The 27,197-nt window shown below is 44.7% G+C and overlaps 1 protein-coding gene and 1 long non-coding RNA gene across 3 annotated transcripts in view; one reads left to right on the top strand and one right to left on the bottom strand.

Moving 5' to 3' along the window:
• TCF7L1 (transcription factor 7 like 1) overlaps positions 1-27,197 on the top strand; it is a 159,764-nt gene that overhangs the window by 10,692 nt on the left and 121,875 nt on the right. The gene's annotated exons all lie outside the window — the stretch shown is intronic.
• Positions 1,088-26,882, bottom strand: LOC111090635. 2 transcript variants are annotated; one of them, XR_005372483.1, is made up of 4 exons: positions 26,568-26,882; positions 25,963-26,179; positions 9,536-9,659; positions 1,088-1,247 (listed from the first exon to the last, which is right to left on the bottom strand). It is a non-coding gene; the product is annotated as an uncharacterized LOC111090635 (long non-coding RNA). The 2 variants fall into 2 exon arrangements; XR_005372482.1 differs by lacking the exons at positions 1,088-1,247; positions 9,536-9,659 and adding an exon at positions 19,803-20,042.

The following is a 27,197-nucleotide window of genomic DNA, read 5'->3' as shown; positions in this document are numbered from 1 at the left end:
GCTTGCTACCCCTGCAATTTGTATTACAACATAGTTTGGTTAATAAACCAAGCTCTGGCGAACCAAGTGTGCAAATATTATGTCCTTATTGTTTATTTTATAAAATATTGTATAAATAAGTGGCCTTTTTAAAGCTCTCTAAGTTAAAAATCAGTACCAGTCATTTATAACTATTTCAGTAAATTGACTATTAAAGAAATAAATACTGAACATTTACACACAGAATTATTTTAGGAATTGCAGAGAATGTGTTAGTCTCTTATTCCCCTTTCTTTGCGTGTGTGTGTGTGTAAGATGTTTTGAAATTAGGATTCAGGTAATTCAGTGCTTTTTCTTTTACTTCCCAAATTACCTTTCAGGTGGTCTCTTTCTGAAAACAATTGCATGGTTGAAAGATTAATAGGAAGGGCTTCTTTTTAATTTTAATTTTAATTTTAATTTTAATTTTTTTTCTTTTAAAAAATTATTTATTTTGAAGATTTTTTAAAAAAAGATTTTATTTATTTATTTATTTATTTATTTATTTATTTATTTATTTATTTATTCATGAGACACAGAAGAGAGAGAAGAGAGAGAGAGAGAGAGGCAGAGACACAGGCAGAGGGAGAAGCAGCCTTCATGTAGGGAGCCTGACCCAGGGATCCTGGGTCTCCAGGATCAGGCCCTGGGCTGAAGGTGGCACTAAACTGCTGAGCCACCCGGGCTGCCCTGAAGGTTTTTTAAAAAATATTTTATTTATTTATTCATGAGAGACACAGAGAGGCAGAGACATAGGCAGAGGGAGAATCAGGCTCCCTGTGGGCAGCCCCATGTGGGACTCAATCCCTAGACCCTGGGATCATGACCTGAGCTAAAGGCAGATACTCAACCACTGAGCCACCCCAGGCATCCCATATATATATATATATATTTTTTTTTTTTTTAGATTTTTTTTTAAAGTTGTGTTTATTTTATGATCAACATAGAGGCAGAGACACAGGAGGAGGGAGAAGCAGGCTCCATGCAGGGAACCCGATGTGGGACTCGATCCCTGCACCTGTGATCACACCCTGAGCCAAAGGCAGACACTCAGTTGCTGAGCCACCCAGGAATCCCAATAGGAAGGGCTTCTGAGTATGGCTTATAGAAGTTGGGGGAGGCACTTGGGGTCCTAGCTAAGTCCTTCTGGGTATTACAAGAGACCAGATCTTGTGAGATAAATGTCTTCTATCTCATACGGTGAATGGGGCCATTATTTACAGGAACATCTATAAAAAAAAAAAGTGTAGAAAACAAAAAGACTTAGATATGAAAGGTAACTATGATTAAAAAGATACATGATCTAGGGACACCTGGTTGGCTCAATCAGTGGAGTATGATCTCAGGGTTATGAGTTCAAGTCCTATGTTGGGCATAGAGCTTACTTTAAAAGAAAAAAGGATGAATTTTAACAATGAAGAAGAAAAATAAAAGTAGGAATAAGTGGTAGGAAAAGCTGATCAGTTTAGAAGTCCAGATGTGTTGGCAGTAATGATTTTTGATGTTTGGGACTACATCCTTCATAAATCCCAAAAAAGGATTAATCGGGGTTGCTAAGGTCTTGATGGATTTATAACACATACCTGCTAGGGGTCAGTTGGGTATTCCTCCCCGTGATTCTTCTGTAAGGACCCTGCTTGGGCACCTTGTAGCCCTCTGAGCTGGAAGGGAGCATCCAGCCTGCCTCACCTGTGAGGAGCCTCAAGAGCACAAGTTCAGGGAGATTGTGAGCTTGCCAGGATCAGTTATGAGGGTTGAAACAGGAGTAGGGCTCAGTTGCATCACTGAGCTTTACTGTCTCTACTACTCAAGGGGATCTACCATGAGCCCTGCAGAAAGCAGTGTTGCAGAGAAAGTGCACCTCAAAATACTTCTTTATTAAACCATAACACTAGGGCAGCCCTGGTGGCGCAGTGGTTTAGCACCGCCTGCAGCCCAGGGCATGATCCTGGAGACCCTGGATCGAGTCCCATGTCGGGCTTCCTGCATTGGAGCCTGCTTCTCCCTCTACCTGTGTCTCTGCCTCTCTCTCTCTCTGTGTCTCTATGAATAAATAAATAAAATCTTTTAAAAAAAATAAACCATAACACTAGACTTAAAATGCGTGACTCACAGACATTTGTTGAATGTTTGATAGCATGAATATTTAAACATCAGCATTTTAAAAAAACAGCCCTGTGGGCACCTGCACTGTTCCAGGGCTCTGTATATCACACTGTTTACAACTGTGACCACATTGAATGCTTGCACGTCTTATATCATGATCTGTTTTATCCTGGAGGCAGCTGAGACAGTGGAAGTGAGGGACCCAGAGAGTCCTCTTTCTGGAAAGTGGTAGAGCCATCATTCCAGCCACAGTGCTAGAGTGTCTCTCTGAGAGTTGACAACCAAATTAATGTGACAATTACCTTTGGAACAAGGCACAAAGAAATGATGTGTACAAGTAAAAGAGGAGTGAGGTGTAACATCTCTATTTATTCATTTTGGTGGCATCTCCAATTCTTTCCCATAGGAAGCACTTTGAATCGCTGCTACTGGCTGGGGTGGGCATAGCTTGAATGGCTGGTCTCTCTACAGTTTCAGAGACAGTGTTCATTGCGTCCTGATCTTTCTTTGCTTTTCTGTGCTCTGCAGCTCCATTTAATCTGTTTCCTCCAATTTCCCTTGTGTTTTTCTTCTCATATCTTGAGGTGGTAAACTTGTTTCCTTAGATACCATGATATAAAATATTGTCACGTGCATCTGTTGATTTGATCTATTGCCTTCTTCCTACTCCTGACCAGTCCTGTTTGCTTGTACATGCATGAATATTCTTTTCTTTTTCTTTGTTTAAGATTTTATTTTCCAGGGACGCCTGGGTGGCTCAGGGGTTGGGCGTCTGCTTTTGGCTCAGGGCGTGATCCCAGGATCCAGGATTGAGTCCCACATTGGGCTCCCTACGGGGAGCCTGCTTCTCCTTCTGCCTATGTCTCTGCCTCTCTCTCTCTCTCTGTGTCTCTCATGAATATATAAATAAATCTTTAAAAAAGAAAAAAAAAGTATTTTCCAACAATCTCTACACCCAGCATTGGGCTCGAACCCACAACCCTTAGTTGAATGCTCCATTCACTGAGCCATCCAGGCGCCCCTGAATACTATTTTCTATGTAAAATGGATATGGTCTCTGCTTATCCATTATATTATCTGACTGTTTTCTGTGAGGCCCGCATAGAGAAGAGGTATTAGAGTAGAAGTGTTAAAGATACATGACACAAAAACACTTTGCAACATAAGCTTTTCTGTTATAAAATGCTTGTCAGGGTGGGAGACTCAGGCGCTGACTCCTGGACAGGGAAATGGATCACAATGACAGGGCCCTTGTATGAAGAGTTAATGTAGGGAGGGGCTGGGATGCTGAGAGCATCTGGAGTTGGGGAGAGCCCTTAAATTAGCAGTTTCTTGTATCTGACACTGAAGGAGAAGAGAGGAACTGTGTGGAGAGAAGCCCAAGGTCTGAGGGATAGAGGAGCACACCCCACTGACAGGCCACTCCTTTCCCTTGGGGAGGCAGTATAGAGGAAGGGGTCTGGGACTTGAGTTTGGCCATGATTGGTCTCTGCTTTGAATCCCAGCCCAGCGTTGGTCTGGCTCTGTGCCTTGGTGCCCCAGGGCACTCTTCAGCAAAATGGGGATAATGGTGTATTTGAAGGTTACTGAATTAACATTTTAGCTGAATAGACTGCATTTTAAAACCAGGATTTGCACGAGGCTAAGACTAAATGCATCATAGAATGAATCTCTGGGATGTAAAAAGAAGTGAGAAATGTCACTAAAATAATTTATAGTAGTATTACAACTTTATTAAGATGTTTAGTGGCCAAAAATTTTAACCAATATCTTAATAAGCGAATGTTTCCTTGCAGAATTAGAAAATATTTTTATAGGAAATGATTAAATGATATAGTTATAGGAGAACCAGAAATGCTTCAACAAATGTAATTAGCACATCAGCTTTTAGTACTTAGTGAAGGTTTTGAATTTATATGGTTATCAGTTACCTTTGGAAAGAGTTACGTATCACTGTAACAGAATTGCCATTTGTGTGAATTCTTAATCAGATAGCTGTCAATAGAATGATACATATACTGTTAGTTCAAATATATGGAATATATATGTTAAATAATATTAAGCTTTTACTTTGAGATAATTTCAGACACAGAAGTACAAAATAGTACGAAGAATTCCCATGTATTTTCCTCTAGATTTTTCTAAACATTAATATTTGCTATATTTTCTGTTTTTTTTTTTTTTTTTTTTTTTTTTTAAGATTTTACTTATCTATTTGAGAGAGTGAGAGAGAGAAAGAGAGAGCATGACAGCTGGGTGAGGGGTAGAGGGAGAAGCAGACTCCCGCTGAGCAGGGAGCCCAATGTGGGGCTCAATCTTGGGACTCTGGGATCATGACCTGAACTGAAGGCAGCTGCTTAACTGACTGAACCACCCAGGAGCCCCATTAGCTGTATTTTCTTTATCTTTCTGTTTCTTCATAACTTTATTTCTGAGCCATTTGAGAGTAAGTTGCAAATGCAGTACTCCCTTACTCCCAGATAACTTCACATGTATGTCCTAAAACCAAAGACCATCACTACAATGTAGTTATCAAATCAGGAAATTAACAAGAGGGGCACCTGGGTGGCTCAGTGGTTGAGCATCTGTCTTAGGGGCTCAGGTTGTGATCCTGGGGTCCTGGGATCGAGTCCCGCATCAGGCTCCCTGCAGGGAGCTTGCTTCTCCCTCTGCCTATGTCTGCCTCTCTCTCTATGTCTCTCATGAATGGATAAATAAAATCTTTATTAAAAAAAAAAAGAAATTAACATAGAGACAGTACTATTGCCTCATTTATAGACCTTGTTCAAATGTTGCCACTTGTCTTCCCACTGTCTTTTGTGGCAAAAGAAAACATTTATAAGAATTTGGGAGGCACCTGCCTGGCTCACTCCATGGAGCCTTTGACTCTTGATCTCAGGGTTGTGAATTTAAGTCCTACATTGGTTGTATAGATTACTTATAATCTCAAAAAAAATTTTTTTTGGAGAGGTGTCCAGGATGAGCCAAGGTCATGTGTTACACTTTTCTTTAGTCTCCTTCAGTCTAGAACAGCTCTTCAGTTTGGCTTGTGTTCTTGAATTTTGAAGATTACAAGCCATTTATTTTGTAGAAGGACTGAAGTTTGCTTTTTCCCCAGATGTTTCTTCATGAATAGATTCAGGTTCTATGTTTTAGGCATGAACACTACGTAGTTGTTATTGCTACCATGTTCTTCTCTGCTTCTCAGGAAGCACCACTTATTTTTCCCATTACAGTTGATGTTAATTTTGGTCACTTGGTAAAAATTACATCTGCCAGATTTCTCCAAGGAAGTTTCCTCTTTGTAATTAGTATCTTGTGGGAAGATACTTTGTGACTAGGAAAAAACCCATTTCTTATCAAACTTTCACCCATTGTTTTTAGTATCCATTGATGTTTCTTGCCAGAAACGATTATTACTCTGTGGTGACCAAATTGATGGTCATGTTTTGAAAGTTTGACATTGTAGTGCAAGAAGAATAATTTCACAACTCTGTCAGCACCTAGATTGTTTCTGTGATGCTCTATGGCATCTTTGTGAATACTAAGTAAGATGAGTGTTGTTGTTTTTTTTTTTTAATGACAAGTTTCTTCTTTTCATAGTTTTCATCTTTATTATACCTGGATTATAGGTAATTTATCAAGAAAGTGTAGTACATGATTTTGAAATCTTCTGAAATACTGAGGTAGCAAAGTTGACATCCTCCTTTGCATTCTTCATAGGATGTAAAGAACTTCCTAATTAGTTTTTAGGTTTTTATCTGATGACTCCTGTGGAGTTTATCACAGTCTGGGTTTTGTTAAATGCAACCTTAAGATGTCCTGTAACATGTTTTTCTGTCCCTTATAGTTCCTGAAGATGGTTAGCTGGATTTAGATTCTTTTCTTTTTTCATTTCATTTCTTTTCTTTCTCTCTTAATTTGAAAATCTAATTGGCTTTATTAAGTGATATATGATTCAGGCATCCCATCCAACAAGTAGAGGGGAATTCCCTGGATTTAGATTCTTGATCAAGCCTCAGGGTTCTCCCTCTCTTTTTCTCTCTACCTTTTAACTTATTTTTGCAATTCTCTTTCGTAGATGTTGTCCTTATATCATGAGACACTTAAGCTCTGATTGTCTCTGAAATTAGAGCCACCAATGATCATCGCTCACATCCATTACTACATTAGCAGTTTCAAAATGGTGATAACTTATGTCATTCCTCCTTTATTTATCAGCTATACTTTTTTAAATAAAGATTTATTTATTAGAGAGAGAGAGAGTGAGGGAGAGAGGAGAGAGCACAAGTCAGGGGCAGGGCAGAGGAGAGAGAGGAGCAGACTCTCCACTGAGCAGGGAGTCAGATGGTGGGACTCATCCAAGGACCCTGGGATCATGACCTGAGCTGAAGGCAGACACTTAACCAAGTGAGCTACCCAGGTGCTGAGCTATACTATTTCTTTTTAAATTTTTATTTATTTATGATAGTCACACACACACACACACACACACACACACACACAGAGGCAGAGACATAGGCAGAGGGAGAAGCAGGCTCCATGCACTGGGAGCCCGATGTAGGATTTGATCCTGGGTCTCCAGGATCGCGCCCTGGGTCAAAGGCAGGCGCCAAACCGCTGCGCCACCCAGGGATCCCCACCCCCTTTTTTTTTTAAGATTTATTTATTTATTTTAGAGAGAAAGGACGTGCACATGAATGGGGAGAGGAGGAGAGGGAGAGAGAGAGAATCCTCAAGCCGACACTGCTGAATGCAGAGGCCAAAGCCGGCCTCAATCCCAGGACCCTGGGATCATGACCTGAGCTGAAGTTCAGAGTTAGATGTTTAACCAGTGGAGCCACCCAAGGGCCCCTAGTCTCTACTATTTTTAAAAGAGAAAGTCCCTCATGAACTATTAGTTACCTTAGATCAAAGGTCAGCAAACTAAGGTTCACAGGCTAAATCCAGCCTGCTACTTACTTTTGTAAATAAAGTTTCACTAGAACACAGCCGTGCTCATTCGTTTGCATATTGTCTCTGGCTGCTTTTACAATACAAGGGCTGAGGTGAGTATTGCCATTGAGACTATATTTGGCCCACAGAACTGGAAGGATCAGACCCATTATAGAAAAAGTGTGCTGATTCCTGTAGATCATATGGGGGAGAGCAATTTAAGTGCTTGATTCTTTCTCTTTATTTACTAGTTTTCCATTTGGTTTCTTATAACCTGCAAAGGTAACCAGTGAAATTATGTTTTAAAATATTATGAATTCCAACCTATTCATATGTTTCAGTCCATTTGCAAGTATTATTCTTTTTTATTTTATTTATATTATTTATTTTTTGTTTTTATTTTTATTTTTTATTTTTTAAAGATTTTATTTATCCATTCATGATAGACATAGAGAGAGAGAGGTAGAGACACAGGCAGGGGGAGAAGCAGGCTCCACGCAGGGAGCCCGACGTGGGACTCAATCCCGGGACTCCCAAGATCACTCCCCGGGCCAAAGGCAGGCGCCAAATTGCTGAGCCACCCAGGGATCCCCCTATTTATATTATTTATTTGAGAGAGAGAGAGACTAAGAGAGAGAATAGTGGGGAGAGGGAGAAGCAGGCTCACTGCTGAGCCAGGGGCCCAATGTGCAGCTCGATCTCCAGGACCCCAGGAACATGACATGAGCTGAAGGTAGACACTTAACCACCTGAGCCACCCAGGTGCTCTGACGAATATATTCTTATTGCTACTTTAATCATTCCATCTCTGGCTAGTGGAAGCCTCTTCAAGGTGGCTCCTGAGTTCTTTGACATAATCCTAGTGGTCTTTGATGTTTCCCTGCATACTTTTATGGTAGGATGTTCCAGGCTTATCTCGTGCTTTTCCTCTCCCAGACCAGCTATTTCTAGAAGGAGCTCTGATTCCTTTTAGTGAAATACGTTATTTAGAGACCATAGTCTGAATGCTAAGGGTGCATATATTATTTCCAAAGCTTATTCTATTTAAAGTTAGGAGCATGCCATGCAATTCTATAAAGTTTAGAAGTAGAATATAGTCTGCCTATTCTAGTTGAAAAACATTGATAAATGCTTGCTCAAAAAGTATATACTGTTCTTTTTCAATGTACTTGTAATATTAATGCAATTAATCTATTTAATAATTGTATTTGTACATTATAGTTTTCTATATAAGATTAATGTTTCATGCTTATGTTTTATCCTTCCAATAAAAAATAACATATACTGCCAACTGCTAACATTTCAAGAGATAAAGCTCATAAGGAGATTTCCACTAAGCTTTACATGTGGGACGCCTGGGTGGCTCAGCGGTTGAGCGTCTGCCTTTGGCCCAGGGCATGATCCCAGGGTCCCGGGATCGAGTCCCGCATCAGGCTCCCTGCATGGAGCCTGCTTCTCCCTCTGCCTGTGTCTCTGCCTCTCTCTGTGTCTCTCATGAATAAATAAATAAAATCTTTAAAAAAAAAAAACTTTACATATAAAATGCTTTCCTGTTTTTGAAGGGGCATGTTCGGATAATGATGATGAATCCAAACATGCTTCATTTCCATATTTCTCACATTGTTACATTAAATAAATATTTTGGTCACCCTCTGACCACACGATCATTGTTCAGGCAGAAATTCAGGCCTTCGGAAGGTTGAAACCAAAGCTGAATAATAGATTTCTATTGAATGCTGAGGCCAAGGCCATATTTAGATATATTCCTAGGACCTCTTTCATAGTCACAAAGATTTTTTTTTAATTTTTTATTTATTATTTATGATAGTCACACGGAGAGAGAGAGAGAGAGAGGCAGAGACACAGGCAGAGGGAGAAGCAGGCTCCATGCAGGGAGCCCGACGTGGGATTCGATCCCGGGTCTCCAGGATCACGCCCTGGGCCAAAGGCAGGCGCTAAACCGCTGCGCCACCCAGGGATCCCTAGAACCCATATTCTTAAGGACTCTGGCTGTCATCTGTTCCTTTTGATCACTGTCACCCCTAGCACAGTGCTTTATACACAAAATCTGCACATGTATATTTGTTATTTATTTACATTTTCTTCTTTATGTGTCATAATAAAAAGCAAAATCTATCTTCCTCCTGGATATTTTAGGCCAGCAAGGGCAATCATTGTTCACTTCTGGTATGTTTCAGGGTATAATCTTTGATAAGTTGATCATTGGTGACTGATCATCTTAGTTTTACTTTTTTGAAAGTTTTCTCAATTCGTCCTAGTATATATATATTTTTTTGAGTGGGGAGGGGCAAAGGGAGAGAGAGAGAGAGAGAGAGAATCTTAAGCAGGTTCTCTGCCCAGCATGGAGCCCCATGGGGGGCTTCATCTCACAACCCTGAGAACCTGACCTGAGCCAAAATCAGGAGTCAGATGCTTAGCAAACTGAGCCACCCAGGTGCCCCTAGGCTGTACTTACATCTTTTCAAAAATAAAGCAGATGCCTGTGCTGGAGGTAGACCTTTGATTCTGGCCCACTGGTTTGTAGCTGCGAATTTTCCTTCATCTGTCAGCAGTTGTGGAAGCCATATGTTTTTATAGGTCTGTGCCAAGGAAAATACTTTAGAATTACATTAGCAACTCCAAGATATTTTGGCTGTTCTAAGAGGACACATAGTTTTCCAGTTATACGAACAAGAGCTTTTGTTTCATACGGAAGGTTCTTGTAGGCTATGAGAACAATAATGCCTCTATCAGCATTTCCCAGAGTAACATCCTTGGGATGTTAATAGGTAGGATGTGTTCAGCTCTATTTCTGGAGGACTTCTTGGCTTTCACATGCCAGTGTACCATGAATCTCTTATAGGGGAGTGCATTGTGCAGAATTCCTCTGGCTCAGCAGAAGTCTCCCCTCCTGCTTTCCACCTCCCAGCCTCAGATGTGGTTCCTTTGCTACGTCTTTTCAGCTCCCTGTAGGAGCAACCTCTCTTTCTCTTTTTAAAGATTTTATTTATTTATTTATGAGTGACAGACAGAGGGGGTGGGGGTAGAGACCCAGGCAGAGGGAGAAGCAGGCTCCATGCAGGGAGCCCGATGCAGGACTTGATCCCGGGATCCCAGGATCATGCCCTGGGCTAAAGGTGGTGCTAAACAGCTGAGCCACCCAGGCTGCCCTATGAACTCTCTTTACTATTGGAAAAGAGCTGGCCTAGTAATTGTCTAATACTTGTCTCTGGATCCTAAACTTACTAAAGAAGTCAGGGAATGGGTCTGTTTTGTTCTCTATTGTATTTATAGCACCAGGTATCTAGAAGGCCCTTAGTAAGTATTTAATGGATGAATGAAGCAACCACAGAATGCTTTATTTCCAAGTGGCATCTCATGGGACTGGTGTTCCACTAAAACCCACTTTGGGAACCATGGATGGGTCTGTGCTACCATCTAATTTTCAGTGTGAATAACTAGAAATCTGTAGCTCTTCATAATTCTACTTAATTTACTCCATGAATCCAGCTAGCAGGGAGCTGTCAGTGTATTTAAAGAGGAGGCTCAGTACTTGAAATAACTTGTCTCTGTGGCAAACAAGTGAATCAGCCCAGGATTAGATCCTTAGTTTTCTGAGGCCTATCTTAGGGGCCATTACGTGCAGGCCTGGCTGCAGCCCATTCTACCAGGGTTAGTTATATACATAGGGACTAATGTCTCAGATTGTTAGGGGAGGGAGAAATCAGATGCCCCTTTGTACACTAATTCATGCAGGCAGAACAAAGGTCCAGCTTGGTTCTCAAGCTCAAGTTTGGCTTATATGTGGTCCTCAGTGAAGATTATGATCTTGGGTAAATTAAAAACAAATGTTTTGTTGTTGTTGTTAAGATTTTATTTATGTATTTGAGAGAGAGAGCATGAGCAGGAGGGGGAAGGGGACGGGGTGGGGTGTGCAGAGGGAGAGAGAGCAGAGGGAGAGGGAGAAGCAGACTCCGCTAAGTAGGGAGCCTGATGTAGGGCTTGATCCCAGGACCCAGGGATCATGACCTGAGCTGAAGGCAGATGCTTAATGGACTGAACCACCCAGGTACCCCCAAAACAAATATCAAATAAGTCATAATAAGGTAGGAAGGAAGTTCAGGATTCTTGTTTTTAAACACTTGGGGGTAAACAGACCTCTCTTTAAGGTAGATGTTCACATCCCCTCCTCCATTTACCTTTATGTTCCATCTTTATGATCATTGTTCATTTTTCCTTCGATTAGCGGGTGAGTGTGTACACATGGTCTCGTGTCCGTGAATACACAAGCCTTGTCTACCAAGCCACTAGCTCTTCTGAACTGGGAAAATCGAAGTTTCGTCAAATCCACTAACACGTCAAGTCAAAGGGAAGCACAAACGTGGCAAGCTGCCCTCTTCCTTAAGAATAACCCACCACCGCCTGGTGCCTCAAGGCGGCTTCCTTTTCCTCAAGTATCTCGAGGTGAGTGTGCAGGGAGGCAGCACACAGAACCCCCTGTGTTCTTCTCCCGCAGGCCAAGTTCCTGAGCGCACTTTGGACTGGGCCAGGGGAGCTTGGCCTGGCAAGTTTATGCACTAAATAGGGCTCTCTATGTGCGAGCCAAATGAAGTCTGCAGGCAGTCTTTATGAGCACAGTAACTGTTTTATAGATGCAAAGACACTCACGAGAACTGTATATTTGTGGTCTTAGTCTCTGTAAAGTTGCCTTGAGCACAGTGCAAGGACTCTGTACCTGGAAATGTGGTTCCTCTCTTCTCTCCCTGCTTAGCTCTTCACTGTCAAAGTAGACGTCATATTATTCTGTTTGTGTGCACGTGTGCATGTGTACCTGTGTGTGTTTGTGTCTATGTGACTAGTTCTCCACTGGGGCAGTTTTGCCCCCCAGGGGACAGTTGGCGAGGTCAGGAGACATTTTTCATTGTTACGACTGGGCGGGGGGAACTATTACCATCTAGCGGGTAGAGGACAGGGTTGCTGCTAAACCTCTTAAAATATAGTGTGGATGGGTCCTCACAACAGATCATGTGGTTCCAATGTCCATTGTGCTGTAGTTGAGAAACCCTGATAAACAACCCATGCTACATACACGCTTGAAATAAAGTGTGTGACTGTGTCTGTGTGTGTGTTTTAAGAAGGGACCTTGGAGATACTAGTTGGATTTTAGTTACAGTTGAAAGAAATCGGACACCTGGGTGGCTCAGTGGTTGAGCATCAACCTATGGCTCATGTTGTGATCCTGGAGTCCTGGGATTGAGTCCTGCATCAGGCTCCACGCAGGGAGCCTGCTTGTCCCTCTATGTCTCTGCCTCTCTCTGTCTCTCACAAAAAAATAAATAAAATCTGAAAGAAAGAAAAGAGAAGCAAAGAAAAGAAAAGAAAGAAAGAAAAGGAAAGAAAAGAAAAGAAAAGAAAAGAAAAGAAAAGAAAAGAAGGAAAGAAAGAAAGAGGGAAGGAAGGAAGGAAGCTGGGCCCAGAGGGGTGGAGAGAGTTGCTGATCTCATGGAGCTAGTGAGAAACATAGCAGGACTGCTCCTTGAGTCTCTCTTTTGTCTGAATAGTGCTTTGTGCAGTGATAACAATTTTATTCCTTGAGGGTTCTTCATGTCCCAGAGAAGTGTTGCACACATTTACTCATATAATCCTCAGAAATGACCCTGTGGGGACTGTGGTTTTTCCTGCTTTATTCTAGAGGAAACCAGACTGTCTGAAGCCACCTACCATTCTAGAGGCAGGCACTGGCCTAGAACCCAGATTTGTCCTGCTTCTGTTAAGTGCCACCACCTCCCACTGAGCCACACTGGTGGCTTGTGTGGGCTTGAGGGACGTGGCATGAACAGTGAAGACCGGGTGACCCGGGGAGCTCAGCTCCTTCCAGGGGTTGCATTCTAAAGCTGCAGTTTGATAATGGCCAAAGTGCCAGAGCTTTGTCTCTAAGAAGCCCTGAGCTGTAGAACCTCCAGCAGTGCTGGGGAGGCCTCTCTCTGGAGAGTAGGACTACCAGCACCCCCGCGAGGTGGGTGTGTGGGGAGCGGGGTGGGCCAGGATAAAAAAGAAGACCCTGATTGGCTTTCTGGCCTTCCCCTCCTTTCTCCCTCCTTCTCTGCTCAGGGGAGGTCCTGGGGTTAGGAGGACAGGAGGGGTAATTAGTGGTAATTACTCCTCGTTTGTGTAGACCAGGAACATGGCTTTAGAGGTGCCTTCTGGGATGAGAGGCTGAGGAACTCTTGTCAGAATGTTGCAAGGACCCAGAGGAAAGTGAACATTTTATGGAAAGGAAGGGGGATACAGAGTTACCCTCTAGGGAGGTTAGCTTTAGATATTCCCACATATAAGTGAGGGCCCATCCACATAGCCGTGTATGCGTTGGCCGAGTGGGCAGCGGCTGGGAGAGCTGGCAGGAAGTGGGATCCAGCTGTGACAGCACCCAGAGCCCCGCCTGGCCTAGTACTGTAGCCACACTGAGGAACAACCAGTGGACAGATTTCATTTTCCTCCTTTGTCCCCTCCGGCAGGGGTGCATTAGACATAGGCCATCCACTCCTCTGGGACCCCTCTATGCTTCTGGGATTGGTGTCCAGGAGACCATCTATGAGGACTCTGTATGAAGCTGTAACCTGTCCAGATGGTCAAGATCCAAACTTTCCCATGGGCTGTTTTGGTACTTTCTGGATGTATTTTGTTGTGAGGAGGTATGAGCCTGTTTAAGGATAATTTCTGACCAAACCTTTTACTGAGAGGCTTGGGGCAGAGAGAAAACCCACACTGCAAGCCCTAAGAAAAATCATTGTGTTTTGAATTGCCAAAATTACTGTCATTTGGGCCAGAATAATTTTGGGGGACAATAGTTTTCCTATCTCCTTTTGGGAAAAAAAACAGTCTGGGGTTTTCTGTTATCGATGTATCTTTCATCTGTGTGTCCTGCTTTAATAAAATGTGGCTGTGCCTCTCTGTAAGTGGATAACAGCAGAGTAGCATGCTAATTTCTAAGTCAGCCCATGGTGGGACCTGGTTCTTTGGAGATGGTCCAAAACCAAATAGCCACAGCTCACCTGTGAAGGGCCTCCCTGCATTAGGATGGGCCGGCACCCCCGCCACGCCGCGCTGTCTGCTAGAAGGCTGTTCTCCATCCCAACAAAGCTCTCTGTCATTGGAGAAACCGCGCCTTTAAATCTGACTACATTTCCATCTCTGGTACAGACCGTCTTCCCTCAGGCAAGTTTCTGTCTCAGCATTGGCTGTGAGGATGTGGAAGCACAATCGGGCTTTGTGGTGAGGAGTGCTTTGTGGAGCTCTGGAAGGTGGGGTTCAGCCTTGTATAAATAAATAACAGCAAGTGAGCTTCAGGAAAAGGGGATTCCTGGAACGAGAGAGACTGGCGCTCGAGGCAGGAAACTCTCTTCCTGGTGTTTCTGCAGCCTCTGCAGCTTCTCCTAGGCTTGTCGTCCTTCCTGTGGCTTCTGGGCGGCCCTGGAGCCTGGTGTCCTTCTGGAGCTGCCCCGCCTCCCTAAGTGCCCTGGACCAACTGCTGACCTTCAGGAGTTTGTGCCCTCTTTATGGTCCAAAGAGGTGTGCTTTACTTCTTGAAAGGCTCAACTGTAGCCTTGGTAGAGTTAGCCATTGGCTGCTCCGGGTTGCTCAAGACCCAGTTGGAGAGATGCCTGCCCCACTTTGGGTTTTCTTCACTCCTTGCATTTTGGTCAGGGATATTCTCTCCAGAAGGAGCCCTGGAGACCAAGAAGGGCATACATGGCTGTCTGTACTTTGGAATATCTGGTGGGGTACGAGGGGAGGTTCATGCATTCCTTCTGTTTTCTGTATCATTGCTTCCCCTCTGGCTAGGTTTTTTTTTTCTCCTTTTAATGAAAAAGATTATTTTTAATAATCTGTACACTCAGTGGAGTGAACCCACGACTCTGAGATCAAGAGTCTCATGCTCTTCTGACTAAGCCAGCCAGGCACCTCCCTCTGGCTGATTTGAGTGTGTAGGCCTTTTGACATCAGAGATGGGAGAAGCCTGGAAGAAATTAAAGATCATATTTAGGCCTTCTTGGCCCAAGGCCTTGATAAAGGGGATACTTAAGGAGAAGTGTGACATCTGGTCTACCCCCTGGCAGCAGGTCTGGCCCTAGACTGAGTGTCCTGCTGGCCAGGCTGTACTGACAACCTCCTGCCTTGCCCTACCAATTTTCCTTGTGCCCCTTACAAGGTCCTTTTTGGCTGAGATTCTCCATCTGTTGCATAGGGGCCCAGTTTCCTCTCAAAGTGTCTCTCCTGCTCCCTGGTTGGCTCTGCTCACTCTTCTTCCCATGTGCTTTGACTGATGGTCACTTGGTTCTTCTCTGGGTTTCAGAGCCCACGGCTCGAAGAGAGCTTTCTGGAGCATGCACGTGTGCCCAGGTGGAGCCCTGGGACACTGTCACATGAGGGAAGAAGCTGTCATGTCCTGTCTTCTGCTGTCTCTTTCCTCCCTCTAAAGATTATGTTTTGTTTTCTTTTCAAATTAAAAAAAAAATTAATGTCCAGGAAAATTGACTGTTTTTGGTATATATTTTTATGAATTTTGTTTAAAGATTTTTATCTATTTTTAAAAAATATTTTACTTATTTATTCATGAGAAACACAGAGAGGGGGCAGAGACACAGGCAGAGGGAGAAGCAGGCTCCATGCAGGGAGCCAGATGCGGGACTTGATCCCGGGATTCCAGGATCATGCCCTGAGCCAAAGGCAGATGCTCAACCACTGAGCCACCCAGGTGTCCCAGATTTTTATCTATTTGAAAGAGAAAGAGCATGCACAGCATGTGTGAGCGTGGGGAGGGGCAGAGGGAGAGGGAGAGAGAGGATCCCAAGCAGACTCTGCTGAGTGCAGAGCCCAACTTGGGGGCTTGATCTCATGACCCTGAGATCAAGAGACAGACACTTAACTGGCTGAGCCACCCAGGTGCCTACTGTTTTATGAATTTTAACATATATAGACTCATAACCACCACTACAGTTGCAAATCCCTAAAAGCTCCTCATGCTACCCTTTTGGGGTTTGCCCTCCTATCCCTCTTTACACTGGCGACTGTTGCTCTAACACTCTTCCCAAAGATTTTTTGGCCATGTTATGGGCATCTTACCAGAATTGTCATTGCTCCCTACCGGTATAAGAGAACAACATGACCATCAAGTCCACTCTCTGGAAAGCCTCCCATCTTTCTTTGCACTTTATCCTGACTGCACTGTCCTCTGACACCTACCATCGCTCCTTCAGGATGGACAAGCCAGTGCTAACCTAGCCTCCCTCCTCCCCACCTGCCTCAGCCGTGTAGTCTACAGCATGACATTTTTTATCTCTTTCACCCCTGTTTTCCGGCTTAGAGTCAAAACACTTCTTTTAGCCCAGTGCTTCAAAACTATGTGTGATAAGACACAGATGAATTCTAAGTGTAAAGGAATGCTGTCAATAATAATAACCCTAAGCTGGAGATTGCCCAAGAAAGAAAAAGGAGTTGAAAAAAACGTACATAGGAAACTCTTGACAGTAGATTTGAGCCCATCTTTTATTTTTGAAGTCTTGGTACATCTTAAAAAAGCTAAGAGGCTTAATTTCATTCCTGAGGATCATTCGCAAACATCCTTGAGAACCCACACCTCATTCCTGTTGAACTGGTGTAGGATGGGGGTGGCTGTCGAGGTCTGTCTGGCCTCTCCTTGCTGACATGCAAGAATTAGGACCAGACATACGATCCATCAGCCCACACACTGGAATGCCCTTGCTGGGCTTGCTTTGGGGAACATGCCCGTGTCCTTCTAGCAAAGGGTTTACCATCCACCTTGCTCAGACAAAAATCTGCTACCCCCGCCTGCCCAAGTCCTCCGAGCACTATAACAGCTTCACCTCACGAGAGACTTTTTCCATTAAATGAAGTGTGGACTTCACAGATTGTCCTGGGATAGGTTGCAGGTGCCTAAAATCCTGGTAAATTTTCAGAATCTTAGATAGTTTGGAGGCTTGAATGAACTCAGGGTATTTTTCAGCATACATCAAGTCTATAAAATGGGATTTGGGTATTTGGTTGTCGGTGCCAGAACTTGAAGTGATTGGTCCTTGTAGGAAGGGGACAGAAGTGGGTCTGTAGTTTTTTTTGTTTTTTTTGTTTTTGGTCTGTAGTTTTTTTATGGTTGGGGAAAAGCTGAGCTCTTAGAAAGGGGAGGTGCCTCTGGGTGGGTGGGGCTGGTCCTCTGAGCTCCAAGTCCTCCCTTGGGCCTGGAGGGTTGCCCTTCCTGCCCCTGGCAGCAGATGGTTCATGTCAGAGGAAGGGAATGACTTTGGTGAGCAGAGGATGACCGCCTGTGGTGGTGGTCTTAAGTCTGGGGAGCCAGGTCAACACGTGAAGCATGAGGCCATAACAAGAAGTCCCTTATGATACTCTTATGCAGATTGAGTCCATGTGAAAGGGTGAGAACAATTTTCCACACGGTGGACCAAGGGTTTGCAGCTCCGTAGCCAGGTTGGTGTCAAGACCTGGCCTGAGAGTAGGAGCCAGAGCTGGAAGGAGGGCTGGGCCTGGCTGCATCCTTCCAGGAACTCCAGCTCTGGTGGCCAGGCTGAGCTAGGAGTCAGGTGAGCAATCCCACATGGGAGACAGGGGTCTCACTAGGCAGGCCCTGCAATGCAGCAGTGATGGACCACAGCCCTGGTGGACTGCCCTCAGAAATAAGTTTGGGGCACCTGGGTGGCTCAGTGGTTGAGCGTCTGCCTTTAACTCAGGTCATGATCCCTGGGTCCTAGGATTGAATCCTCCCCGCCCCCCATCAGGCTCCCAGCAGGGAGCCTGCTTCTCCCTCTGCCTGTCTCTGCTTCTCTCTCTGTGTGTCTCATGAATAAGTAAATAAAATCTTAAAAAAAAAAAAAAAGAAAAGAAAAGAAACAGAAGTTTGGAGATCAGAGCTGTGAGGTATCCCAAAGGTTGAGAGTTACTGGCCCATCAGAATTCCCTGGAGGCCCCCCTCACCCTTTTTTTTGAAAGTGCACACGCCTGACCCCTCTGCCTAGAATCTCTAGCTCAGGGGACCCAGGAACTTGTATTTATGTAAAGCTCCCCATTAGAAGTTGGTGCATAGCTAGGTTGAAAGCCTCTGCCTTGGGCAGTGGTGGGGTCTGCGGGCTCTTCTGTGGTTCCAGGCGGAAGCCAGCCCCCGCAGGAAGGTCAGAGAGCGGCAAAGTCTGGCACTGCCTTACCTCAATCGGGCTACCCCTTGTGAAATGCCAGATTCCCAAACCAGCGATTTTCATGTTTGCCTGGTCTCTGCAGATGTATTGTCTCCTCTCTTTCTAGCTAAACAAAATCATTTCAGTCCATGGGTCAAGCCTTCCCATTCTCTTTTGTTCTCACGGAAGACTTTCTGGTTTCTCCTTTAGAATGATATCTGGTGGCAATTTCTCTTGCCATGGGGTGGCTTGCCTCCCTGGCCCCGTATGTACCTCAGTTGTGGTACTTCTCACTTTAATAGCAGTCAGCTTGTTTCTGGATCATTTTTTGAGTTCCTGGCACATAAGAACTTCCTAAGCAAATCTTATTAAATTGATGTTTTAATGAAAAGCATTTTAAACTCCCTTCCCTCTCTGCCACCATCCCCCCTGTTTATCAGAACTACTCCTCCACTTACACCCACGAAAGGCCTCCATAGATGGACCTGGAAGAAATCAGACCCAAGGCCAGCCCCAGCACGCTCCTGAGAACCACTAAGATAAACACAAAATGCACTCTCGCCGAATTCTGAGAAGGAAAGGCCCTCAAAGGTCATTAGGGTCCAGTGGCTCTCAACCTTGGCTGCACATTAGAATCATCTGGGGAGCTTTTAAAAAATGTTCGTGCCCAGCCCCCACCCCCTGAGATTTTGATTCCGTTGGTCTGGGGTGGGGCTCAAGCTTGCGTGGTATTTTCTTAAAGCTCCCCAGGGGCTTCTAATATGCAGCCAAGTTTGTAAACCACTGCCCTGGGCCAAAACTCCTCACAGAATATTTGAATGAAAGGATTAAAAAGATCCCTGCCTGCTGAGGTGATGGCCCCCCAGTAAGTCGGGGGCTAGTGGTAGAGTTACCAACGGTGCAATCCTGGCTTTCCTAACGCCCTTCCCTGCTCCAGTCCTAACCCTCTAAAATACCTGGCCTTGGACCTTCCCCTCTTTCCCAGGGACCAGAAGCAGACTCTGAGCAGAATCTTATTTTAAACCGATTAGTGGCACACATCAGGAGACATGGCATGTTGGGCTCTGAATTAAGATCTTCTTTTCCCAGGCCGTATATTTAACTTCATGTATAGTATTAATTTGCTAGAGCTGCTATAACAAAATGCCACAAACTGGGTGGCTGACACAACAGAAATGTTCTGTCTCCCAGTTCTGGAGACTAGGAGTCTGAAATCAAGGGCCAGTTCCCTGTGAAGGCCGTGAGGGGAGGCTCTGCTCCTGCCCCTCCGCTTGGCTCTCAGATGGCCACCTTCTCTCTGTGTCTCTTCACATTGTCTTCTCTCTGTGTGTATCTGTCTAAATTTCTCCCTTTTATAAGGTTACCAGTCTTACTGGATTGGGGCCCACCCTACTGATTTCATTTTCACTTCACTGATTCCCTCAGTGAAGACCCATCTAAGGTTACATTCTGAGGAATGGGGGTAGGGGGCATGGTAAAGACTTCAGTGTATCTTTTTGGAGACATAAACAGTTCAACTTATAACTATTATCATCCAAGCTTTCTACCTTAATTATATTTTTTAATGGGTAGAGCCACATACTTTTTTCTTTATACCCTCATATTGCTCAGAGCACAAAGCCCAGGGCTGGTTTATGATCAGCATTCAGCACTAACTTGTTGACATCCTGACGTCTCTTCCCCTGGTTCTGGGAACACTTGGAGGATTATGGTTTATGTTCAGGCTCCCCCAGAGATGGATAGAATTCCTCTAATTTCCTCACAGTGGCAGGAGCAGCTGCGAGCCTGAAAGGAGAGGTGAGCTATGAGGGGTGGGCCTCACCCACTCAAGATCAAGGCCAGAGTCTCATGCGGACGTTAAACATCAGTTTGAGTGGATGCATTTAGACTGGAGGACAGGACTTGTGTTGGGTGATGGTAGTGCTCCGGAATATACATACATTGTCATTGGTAAACAGGTTAGGGAGTGACAAATGAGTGAAGAGTGAAGCAGTGTTTCATTCCTATGGAAGTTACACATCAACTGCTTATTCTAGAAGCCCTTCTTCATTGGAGTCTACCACGGACAGAATTCAGGGAGGTTCCAAACACTTGGGTGGAAAAAAAATTATAGTTCATTCTCACCAACTGAAAATTTGCATTTCCTTCAGTTATGCATGGAGATAATGAACCATAGTGACATTAGCAGCACCTGTGACTACTACCAGTAGGAACTACAGAGATTTTTTTTCCAATACGTTAGAGTTCACATAGATGTCTCTAAGTATCGTTCACCTCGTCACTACTTCAGAGTTAAGGTGGTTATGAAACTCACAGTTAGGTCTTACTTAATATGTTAACTAAACTAAATATTACCATAGCAAAAATTTTAAAATATTTTGATAACTACAATTTACTGTAATTGGCTCCTTTTGTAATGCTGTATATTTAATTTGTGCATTTAATGCCATTCTGTGGAAGATCTGCAGGCTTCCCCAGGCTCCCAAAGCAGGGGTAGGGATGGGGGTGGTATCTGTATCATTAAAGAGGTTAAGAAGCCTTGGTTTGTGTTTGTAATAACCCAATAACCCCTTCCTGTCCCCAGTGGGTAGGTAAATCCTATAAATGGAGATAATTCTAGATTGCAATCTTGATGATCACTGATTTAGTTGATATTTGTATCCTCTTTTTTTTTTTTTTTTTTTTTTTTTGGCTCCTTGGGGCTAAGCGGAGCTTGTATGTGTGTGCATGTGCACTCACATGGATTTGAACTTGTCTTCTTTTCAAAGACAACAAGGATTAGGTAAACATTTTAGAACAAGCCCAGCTTTAAATATGCCCTCCAGTGCTGTTGGGTCCTGCTTGGGAAAGCTGCTCCCTGTCTCTGCCATTCTCTGCTGAGTGGGGCTTTTGGCAAAATAACCACTTACTCCTCCCAGAGCCCAGTGCGCTGGGATGGGCTTTTCTTGGTCACTCTGGAAATGCAAAAGCATCACACCATTGCCTGAGCTGCCTATGCTGGACATCAAAGCTGGGCTCACAGAACCAGTTTCAGGTGGCCTGGGAAAATGTTGATGGTGTCGGCTTCCAGGTCCTGGCAGGTGTAAAAATGATTTGATCATCGATGATTAGATTTATGGGGGTTTTTGTGGGCTTTTGTTTTTTTTACTTTCCTTTTGAAATAATTAGACTAACAGTTATAAAAATAGTACCTAAGAGTCCTGGGATCTCTTCCTCAAGTGCCCCTAGTGGAGACATCTCTAGCTCTAGCTCAAGATCAAAACCAGGTCATTGACAATGGTTATGTTGCGGTTCCCGCTAACTGGTTACAGGCCTTAATCAATACTCACCATTTTTCTCATGCCTTCACTTATTCATGTGTTTGTATTAATTCTGTGCAGTTTCATCCCATGCGTGGGTTTATATGGCCACCACCACAATCATAGCACAGAACCATTCATAGAACATATTATTTTTTTTTAAAGATTTTATTTATTAGAGAGAGCATGTGAGAGAGCACGAGCCAGGGGAGGGCCAACAGGGAGGGAGAAACAGACTCCCCACTGAGCAGGGAAACTGACTCATGGCTCAATCCCAGGACTCTGGGACCATGACCTGAGTTGAAGGCAGAAACTTAACTGACTGAGCCACTCAAGTGCCCCTGGAACATATTTTTTAAACTCAGTTGTGAGGCACACAATATAGTGATTTATTGCTGGTTTTGTTAATCAAAGCACTGCCCATCAGCCTTGAGGCTGGAGGTAGTGATTTGATGCATCCCCAGGCCTGGATAGCATTTGGACCTCATGCCAGGTGTGTCTGCCATCTACAAGGTCCAGTCTAGACCCAGAGCCCATGCAGCAGGAGTCTCAGGGGGCAGTGGGGCTCGGGCTCTGTAGGCACAGCATTCTGTGGTCCAGGTTTGTGATTGGGGTGTCTCTCTGAGCTGAGGAGTGAGGGTAAAGCAAGAAAGAGTCAGGGAATAAGGGCAGTGTCCAACTCTTGAGGTTCCAGGGCCTCATGGGGTTGAGAGGACAGTTAGGGAATAAAGAGACACCCTGGTTAGGCCTGGGCAGACATGGTGAGGGTTGTAGAGAAAGGTCATATTTTGGTGGGCATGGAGGAACCTGGGGGCCTGGTTCGTCCTTCCTTGCTTCCCTGAGTTGACTGTGCTACTGGGCCTAGTTTCCAGATGCAAGATAAGAATCATAGTTGCGGGAGATCCCTGGGTGGCTCAGTGGTTTAGTGCCTGCCTTCCACCCAGGGCGTGTCCTGGAGTCCAGGATTGAGTCCTGCATCAGGCTCCTGCATGGAGCCTGCTTTTCCCTCTGCCTATGTCTCTGCCTCTCTCTCTCTGTGTCTCTCATGAATAAATAAATAAAATCTTTATAAAAAAAAAAAGAGTCATAGTTGCTCCACTGCCTGTGCTGTTGTAAGGTCTGATTACCATGGTATAAGGGAGGATAGTTGATAGAAATTCCAGCACACCCTCAAAACTAAGGTGGTAACTTTCTCCCAAAGCCATGTGTTTATTGTTTCTTTGGCACCTCTCCATTTACCAGGACATCTGTGGTTGGACATCTCCAACCACATAGGGTAACAATGCTTTACATATCTGGGTTTATGGTTTTAACCATTTGGGGATGCTGGTGCACATGTATCTGTTTTTATTTTTTTGTTTGCAGGTTTTTCCAGTTTCTTTGGTTAAGGTTTTCAGCTAACTACTTAACCTTTACAGTTAGAGATAACACTCTGCTCCATACCTGTAGTCACGCATCCCACCCTCCTTATCGTCTGGCTGATGCCAGCAACGTGGGGTTGTTGGATTACTAAAAGCTAGTACCTGGTACAAGACCAGCTCCCTTTAGCAAGTGTTGGGACACTAGGCTAAGATACAGAGCAGTATGGGGAAGGATGGCCTGGTTAGGTAGGCCCCTAGTCCCTGTTGGGACTCCATGAACCCAAGTAGATATGGGGCCAGTGCTGCCAAGTATGAGCACCATCCACTGACTATCTGAGTGTAGGTAAGGTGTAGGAGCTACGGCCCTGGCCCAGGCAGGTTAGCAGAGGAGGATCTCAAACCCATTTGTAAATATACTTAAAAATTTTTTTAGATCTATTTATTTGAGAGAGAGAGAGAAAGAGTGCACGCATGCACGCACACACAAGCAGAAAGGGGGGGGGGAGAGAATTTTAAGCAGACTCCGTGCTGAGCACAGAGCCTGACTCAGGGTTTGATCCCATGACTCTGAGATCATGACTGAGCTGAAATCAAGAGTTGGACGCTTAATTGACTGAGCCACCCAGGTGCCCCTGTAAAAATACTTCTGTGTTTTTTTTTTTTTATAAAGACTTTATTTATTTACTCATGAGAGACACAGAGAGAGAGAGAGAGAGGCAGAGACACAGGCAGAGAGAAACGCAGGCTCCATGCAGGGAGCCCAACGTGGGACCTGATCCTGGATCTCCAGGATCACGCCCTAGGCTGAAGGCAGGTGCTAAACCACTGAGCCACCCGGGCTGCCCTAAACATACTTTTTTTTTTTAAAAAAAGATTTTATTTATTTATTCATGAGAGACACACACACACAGAGAGAGAGGCAGAGACACAGGCAGAGGGAGAAGCAGGCTCCATGCAGGGAGCCCGACATGGGATTCGATCCTGGGTCTCCAGGATCACACCCTGGGCTGAAGGCAGGCGCTCAACATCTGAGCCACTCGGGCTGCCTTAAACATACTTTTTGAAACAGCTTGTGGCAGGAGGCCAAGGTTGCCAACTATCCTGGGACAGAAATCGAATTGAGATAACATCCTGTCTCTTGTTTCCTTCACACACCTTACCCTGCCCATTCATATTAGTATCCTCCTCCAAAGATGCCATCACTTTGTGACTTCATTTTTGGGAAAGTGTCTTCATATGTACCGACTCTGAACTCCCCTGCCTGATTCTCCAGGCCTCTCATATCCTACTTCCTTTTTTTTTTTTTTTTTTAAGATTTTATTTATTTATTCATGAGAGAGACAGAGAGAGAGAGAGAGGCAGAGATACAGGTAGAGGGAGAAGCGGGCTCCATGCAGGGAACCCGTCATGGGACTCCATCCCGAGTCCCCAGGATCATGCCCTGGGCTGAAGGCGGCGCTAAACCACTGAGCCACCCAGGCTGCCTTCATATCTCACTTCTAATCAGTCCCAAATGAACTCTAGCTCCTCTCCACAATTAGCGTGCTTCTCCTTCCCTTTCGGATGCTATCCCACAACATTTGGTCCCTTTTTTTTTAAATTTTATTTATTTATTCATGAGAGACACAGAGAGAGAGGCAGAGACACAGGCAGAGGGATAAACAGGCTCCATGCAGGGAACCTGACGTGGGACTCGATCCCGGGTCTCCAGGATCACGCCCTAGGCCGAAGGCGGCACTAAACTGCTGAGCCACTGGGGCTGCCCTTGGCCCCTTTTCTAACAGTATTGGCTTTGATGACCTGAAGTCCAGATTGGCCTGCTGTCACATTTCCTCCTATGTACCTCAAAGTCCAACACAGTTGGTTTGTACGTTACGTCATTGTATTGCTTTATGACATCTGTGGTTTTATCTGTATGGGATGAGTGAATCTCTAGTTGTTTCTGTGCTTCGGCTGTCTCCCTAACTAGGGGGAGGGCAGGGCCCCTATGCTGTAGTTTTGGTTTGCCCTGGGAACCCAGTGTGCATTCTCCATCCGTGCTTGCTGACAGAGGGATACAGCCAACTCCCATCATGAAGTGCCAGATGGCTCTGGTCTGGGTTCTTATTCCATTGGCTCTTCCAAAGGAGACTGGGATGTATAACTATAGGCTCCCTGTTTGGTAGTCGCTAGTCTGGAATGCAAAGGACTGGCAATCAGGATATTTTAGCAAATGGCTTGGTTCTACTTGAACATGAGATAGATAAACTCAGTTTGAGATAACTGTTAAAGATCAGAATTGAAAAAAAAGAACAGTATTTTCTTGTAATTAAAAGTTGAGGTAGCTGAAACCTTTCTGCACACTTGAGTCTAGTGCATGGCAAGGTAGATTTGAAAGGGGTAAGTATCTTGGAGGGAGAAAGATGAGGTTCCAAGGGCCAACCGACAGCTCACTAACTCTGTGGGAGGGCTCCCCCAGCCCAGCAAGTGGGGATGCTCCATATGGCCTTCCCTACAGTGTACACAAGAGCTAACTTTGCTGTCCTGTGCCATCTTAGGTTTGGGGCAGAGACCATGTGTTCCCTAGGTGGGCCTCATTTTCAGAAGCATCAAGCCTGGCATTTTGAACAAAGTGAGCAATCTCTGCCTATAGGATTAAGTCAGTTGGGGCAGGAGGGGACACGTCCTATATTTTCATCAAAAGAAAATTGAGCAATATGGAAAATAGAGATAAAAAAATTGTAAGGAACAAATAACCCTGCTCATAGTATAGAGTACCAAATCATGGGGCGTTCCTGGCTGCCATAATACTGCTCTAAGACAAGCCAGACTTTCCAGTTACTTTCAGTAGCTCCTTCTTGGTCATTTTTGCCACTGCCTCCCTGTTGCTATCCAAAGACTTCCCTTATTGTAAAGCGCTCCAGTTCTCTCTGATTTTTCTTGACCTCTCTGCTAATTTGAGCAGCTTCTCTCTCATACAAATCTTAGTACTGAACATCTCAAGAAAGAAAAACAGGGCCCAGGAACCTCACACAGAGTGGAGTTTTAAGAATTAGTTTTTCCTACCTGCTCAGGAAGCCAGCTTCCCAGTAGGTGTGAAAGGACTCTCTCTTCTCTCCCCGTAGTTGATTCCAGACTGGAGCCTTAGCAGGAGGATGGGCAGGCAGGCAGCCTGTGGGCAGAATTCCCTTGGATCTTCCCAATGAAATATCTCAGAAAATGCACTCCTTGAAATTTTTGTTTGCACTTGGCCAGAAGAATAGCAAGGCGGTGGTTTTTCACACTTTGGGAAAGGATTGTGTCAGAATGATGCAGGGTGAGGGGTGGGGATTCTGTTTTAAAATGTAGATTCTGGGGATCCCTGGATGGCTCAGCGGTTTAGCGCCTGCCTTCAGCCCAGGGCATGATCCTGGAGTCCCGGGATCGAGTCCCACATTGGGCTCCCTGCATGGAGCCCGCTTCTCCCTCTGCCTGTGTCTCTGCCTCTGTGTGTGTGTGTGTGTGTGTGTGTGTGTGTGTGTCTCATGAATAAATAAATAAAATCTTAAGAAAAAATAAAATGTAGATTCCTGGACTTCACCCTTGGATGTTCTGATCCAGATAGGCCAGGACTAGGGATATCTAAGGATCCCTAGGGGGATTCTGACAACAGCCAGGCTTGGAAAGCTTACGAATGTATGCTCTGACTCATGGGGCCCTACAGGAGACTCATGAGAAGTTCTGCCCCTCTCAGGAACCTTCAGAGCTTCTGTTGTAGGTAAATATTGAGAGTGCCAGTCATCTCCATCTGATCCACAGGAAACAGCCATTCTTCTAGCTCAAAAATTGTTGGTAAACAACAGTTCCATATGCTGGGACTGGTAGAAAGACCCATGGGTCATAATGGAGCTCTCCTGTCTGCTAGCTTTGCAGCTTTGGCCAAGCCATGTGGCCTTTCAAGTCTCTATCTGTCATCTGTAGGAAGGGGATTGTGATATCACCTTTGCCTGATTATCATAAAGCGTGGAGATGACACACGTCAAGTGTCTATGTTGCTCAGTAACTGCTGTTTTTATCCTGTTGGAATAACCTTCCCCAACTCCCCCCACCCCACTTCTGGCTCTAAAACACATCCTTTGTTGGTGCTTGAGTCCTGCTGGCACCTTGGGGAGACTAGTTTCTTGGTCTTCACCACTCCTGTGGCTTCTGGACTGTCCAGTGAGATGGACAGTGCCATCCCTCAGGGCCTGTTTGAAACATCTCTTTGATGTTCCCTCCAGAAGGCAGATTTTAGTCCCCCACTGTGAGACCACCGTGGTACT

This window comes from Canis lupus, chromosome 17 (genome assembly GCF_011100685.1).
Source record: "Canis lupus familiaris isolate Mischka breed German Shepherd chromosome 17, alternate assembly UU_Cfam_GSD_1.0, whole genome shotgun sequence".
NCBI lineage: Eukaryota > Metazoa > Chordata > Mammalia > Carnivora > Canidae > Canis > Canis lupus.
Note: the sequence above shows the minus strand (reverse complement) of the source record. Positions and strands in the feature narration are given on the sequence as shown.